This window comes from Silene latifolia, chromosome 2 (assembly GCF_048544455.1).
Source record: "Silene latifolia isolate original U9 population chromosome 2, ASM4854445v1, whole genome shotgun sequence".
Classification (NCBI taxonomy): Eukaryota; Viridiplantae; Streptophyta; class Magnoliopsida; order Caryophyllales; family Caryophyllaceae; genus Silene; species Silene latifolia.
Genome location: NC_133527.1, coordinates 43,603,242 through 43,608,471, shown reverse-complemented (window position 1 = coordinate 43,608,471; position 5,230 = coordinate 43,603,242). Strand labels below are relative to the sequence as shown.

General features: G+C 38.1%; 1 long non-coding RNA gene across 1 annotated transcript; it reads left to right on the top strand.

Moving 5' to 3' along the window:
- Nucleotides 1–3,422: 3,422 nt before the first annotated feature.
- On the top strand, nucleotides 3,423–5,020 carry LOC141629458 (uncharacterized). Its single transcript, XR_012537287.1, has 3 exons — nucleotides 3,423–3,527; nucleotides 4,529–4,634; nucleotides 4,823–5,020. It is a non-coding gene; the product is annotated as an uncharacterized LOC141629458 (long non-coding RNA).
- The last annotated feature ends 210 nt before the right edge of the window (nucleotides 5,021–5,230 follow it).

Genomic DNA, 5,230 nt, shown 5'->3' with positions numbered 1-5,230 from the left:
AGTGCTAAAAGAAAAAACAAAGATAAATGGGATGATTAATAAAAGGGTAAATTGATTATTAATTAATCTCTTATATATCCACTTTTTAAAACTTACTATCATATATAATATTTTCTAAACCTTAACCTCATCCAACAAATGTAACCCTAATCAAAATTTTCCTCCCATTAAAAAAAAAATTATTCTCTCTAAAAAAAAAAGAAACACTCTCTAAAAACCCCAACCTTCATCAATTATATGCGGGGCTTCCACCGATTATTAATTGATCGATGATACGCCCCAAAATTGTTTCAAATTTCAATCAATTGTATGGATATCTATCTTCTATTTAATAAAAGTCTCCCTTTTGGTGAGAATCGTTTTTCCGTCCCTTATTTCAGGGGTTTTCCATTCATTTGTGGGTTTAGTCTCATCAGTAATATAGTCCAGAGTAGTTCGTTGATGGTTCGTAACGTATTCTTTCAAAGGGTACAAGTGATTGTCAACGATCTTTAAAAACAGTCAGAGGTAAATTTTATTTCATAATAACGAAGGATCCCCTCAAAAGTTACATGAAAATAGCGAATAAGACGAGCCGAATTGTCAGATCATATTTTAAGATCCCTAGTTTATAAGAAACTTATTTTTCTTTGGTTTCCATTAGATTGGTTTTCGATTATACCTATCCTTTGTAAGTGCCGTATGACGTTCTATTCATGAATTGTCCTTTACTTTCAAAAAAGAAAAAAAAAATCCTCCAATTTAATGAAATTTCGGTAAAAAAAAAAAAGAGAATATTTTGGCGTTGTTTGGTAAAAAGCATATATATTGGCTTAAGTTCGTAGATTCCGACCAAAATAGTATGTTGACTAATCAATCTACTAATTTGATGTGTTTGGTAAATGACATATTCTAATAGCATATTGGTCGGAATCTACTGTTTTTCAATATGCTGCTAGTAGTGTAGATACCTCGTTTCTACACCTTCCGGCAACCACCCAGTAATGATTAGGCCACATGTTCATCAAGTGGAAAGAACTGACTACGGTGAGACTTTTGCACCTGTTGTTAAAATGGTGACAATACGAGCCTTTCTTGTTGTGACCACTGTCAAAAAATGGGAACTGTAACACCCCCATATTCAGAGGAGCCTTAACTAGGCCTTCCTTAGCATATAAGAGCGTTACCATCTCGGTTGCCCGAGGTAAGTAATCATCAAAAGTCGATAAAAGAACATTTATAGTTATATTACATGCATTACAACCAACTTAACAAAATAAAGATACAACTCGTGAGCTACACACTATCTCTACCAAAACTCGTGAGGACTCATCCCGCCAGAACTCCAGCTATCAACACCTGCTAAGACTGACTGCTCACCATAAGGGATCACGGCAGACACATAAAACAGCAAGACAACCACACAAGGTCAGTACTGAGATAAGACATGATAAAACCAACAACACCTATCAACACAACACAGTACAATCGACCAACACACACAATCACACCCACTCCAATCAATCTCCGTCACCGACTGTCCACTGGACCAGTCCTGCCAGTGGGGGACCGCAGCCGTACCCACCAAATCCCCGCTCATCATACTGAGCGATAACCCTGTCCCATTAATGTGCACATCCCCTCTCGTGGCGGGTTCCACGGAGGGCGAAACTAAGGCGTGAAGCCACTCCCGCAAGTGACTCCACTCAGCCGAGGACGCGCCCCGAGAACCCGAGACAAATAATCATAGACAGCTGTAATACAACAACAACCAACAAACTGTACACACCAACCGACTACCTCATATACGCTGCCACACAACACAACCACACTACAACAACCAAGACACAATAACCGACACACTAAACCATCCACAGGAACTGAGTAGGCGAACCTACCTTTAAGCGACTGCAACGATTCCATGCCCACACACGCAACATCCAGCAACCAAGCAACACATATATATATATATATAACACAACCATCTATCACTACCAAGCAAAACCTAACTGCAAAGACAAGGATACGGATGATGATGACGACATACCTACAAGGGGAAACCTGGCAAAGGACCGCTACCCGACTCAAGTTATGCTCTCCTAAGGCACAAGGACCTTCAAAGGCTTCCATGGAGGTTATATGGTGAAGGGAAGGGAAGGAGGCGACCTAAAGATATGAAGAAATGAGGCGGAAATGATTTGCGGATTTAACAAACCGCGATTATAAACCCTCGCTGAAAACACGGTACTCGATCGAGTGGCCCACCTACTCAATCGAGTGTCCCCTACTCGATCGAGTGTCCCCTACTCGATCGAGTATCAAGGCTACTCGATCGAGTAGCCTCTACTCTATCGAGTACCACACCTAACTCAAGGCACATGATAACTTTGGTACGCACTTCTAAGGACTATTACCCCTCCCAGGGTCAGTCAACGCTGGTCAACGGGTCTCTAAATGGGCGGGTATTACAGTCTTCCCCCCTTAAAAAGAACTTCGTCCCCGAAGTTCAACTCACCTATCTCAAAGCACAAGACACGGGAACACAACGACATCACTACTCTTTCGACACAGGTCACTACTCCCCGGAAATACCATCCCCCATTTCATCATCATCAACTGTCTAACGCTCCATATAGATCGACTTCGACAAACTACTTCTTGAAATACCAACCTCACAGCATGAACCGGCACAACTAACGATTACCCAACACATTACTAGATTACACTTTCATTAACAACAACCATCAACACGAAATAAATCACATTAATACCACTATGTTATCCAACGATACGATTCTATTCCAACACATGACATCATAACTTGTCCCTTTATGACCGTCTTTTAAAGCACACCATCAATTTTACTTCAACACACAAATTATTCAACGAACCAAAGCAAACAATTACAACTTCATGCAAGAAATGTAACCAAAGTGATAGAAAACTTTATAAACAAACAACAAAATAATTACCATGTCGGCCTCTTTATTTTGCGACATTACTCTTCCCCTCTAAAAGGAATTTCGTCCCCGAAGTTCACCACCAAAACACTACACATGTTATGTACTTACTTACGTTTTGACACACATATATCTAACCCATATCATTCCTTATTGACATTACTCATTAGCTACACAACCATTAAACCATAAAACACATGCAAGCATATACGAATAACTAGCCAACGTCAAGAGTGCATGTTTATATCATTTGCATTTGTATATATGGAAGGACACACTTCCGGTGACACTACAACAAGTTTATTATTAGATGGCATTTATCTTACGGCATAAAGTAGAAATGCCACCTTAATTATACCTATAGTGGCATTTACCCTGACATTTGATATAAATGCCGCCTGATATTATTTTCGGCAATTCCCGCGCACAAATTCACTCTCTGGCGCCCAGTTCTCGAAACACCTCTTTAAAAAAAATTTCCTAACCTTATATTCTTCTCTCTTCCCTTGTAAAAACCAAAAACGCTAATTGACTCATTCCATCGGTGAGAGAGCAAAGGAAATACATAACCTTAAGTCACAATTAAAGGTATGTTTGTTTATATTTAATCAAAATTAAAGATCTGCTACCCACATAAGGTTTTTTGATTTTGATTAGAGTCTGAGACTTTGCTTTGATTAAATGTGATTTGTGTGTTTTGTTGACGGCAGACTTTGGTCTGAGTGTGTTATTTTCTTTGTGACTGTTGGATGTACTCGTATATGTTAGGATGCTTGTTTATTCGCCTTTTCCCATAAGAGTAAGATGATTTGTTCTTGTGCTCATGCTAGTTTCGTGTTGGGTTTTTAGTGAATGCCTACTGTATTGATGCAGTTTTGTGGACAATATTTAGGAAGCTTTGTCATAGGCCTTATGGTGGTAGTAGTGAGCCCGTCTTACGGTCTCATTATGTTAAAAGACAAACCATTTATTAGCATTATTTGAACAATTTTCTTATAAAAATAGACCGTCTCATGATGTAAGACCGTCTTACGGTATAATTTGTGTTTGGTGGAGGTTGGCATCGTGATTTGCTTCATCATGTATAAACATTTATGAGGAAAGAAATATCCGAAAAGAATCAACATTCTATTCTTTAATGCTATGTTTCTTTATCAATTATCTAATTTAATTATGATGGATAATTTAATTATGATGCTTGAGGATACATGTGCGTTGGTATTGGCTAGATTAGATTTTGGTTTGATAGCAATTTCAAGGGGAAGGGATAAATAGTGTTCAATTGTAGAAAATGGGGATCGTTAGCAAATTTCCCATATAGCTACTTCTACACTATACGGATAACTAAGTCACTAAGCCTTGTTATTAACTAGTATTGCTATGTTTCTTCTGAGTGTGTAATGATAATTATTTAGTATTGATATGTGAACCTTACTAGCAAGTACCATAAGGAAGCAGCTGAATCCAAAAGTTTTGCGTGCGTGATTGAAGAACATGTTTGTGATTTCTTCCTATGGTCATAGGTTATTAGCTTAAAGCTATACATTTATAATATTGGTTATTTGTCAAATGAATTTCTTTTTTACCAGATTGTTGATGGAGTACCACCATCCCGAGCTTGTGTGTTCTTGGAGACTCATAAGGACCGAAAGACTAAACCTGCTCGATTTGACAAAAAAATCAAAGCAAGCGGTGGTAAGAACCTTGTTCAACTTGTAACTTAACTAAGAGTATCTTTGTTTAGATAAGTATTATGATCTAATTGTGTGAACTCCCAGTACCAAGAACTCCATTTTTCATGAATTCTGATGTGAAAGTGGACAGATAGTATAGAGATGGCTTTGAAACTTAAGTGCATAAAAGCATATTTCGAATGAATTCAGGAAGTCGAGGAAGTCAAGGAAGTTGTGGTTTAGCTGGTGCTTAAGTGTACCCGTGCAGCTGGGAAAGTCCCACAACAACTACCTCCCACACTGAATCGTATACTTTATTGGGTTGATATTTATTCTCATGTAAATTTTATAAGTAATGCATGAAATAAGATTTGGTTGGTTTCCTTTGTCCAGGTCGGATTATAGCAGAAAGATATTGTAACACCCCGGTTTATGAAGGAGCCTTTAGCAAGACATTCCCTAATAAACCGGACTGTTACCATCTCGGTTTCCCGAGGTAGTGAATAACAAAGTACAACAATACCAAAGTGCTTTAAATTAAAACTTAATGATTACATGTTTATTACAAATTATCCAACTAGACCTAATATAAGATAAATACGACTCGCAGCGGAAAAT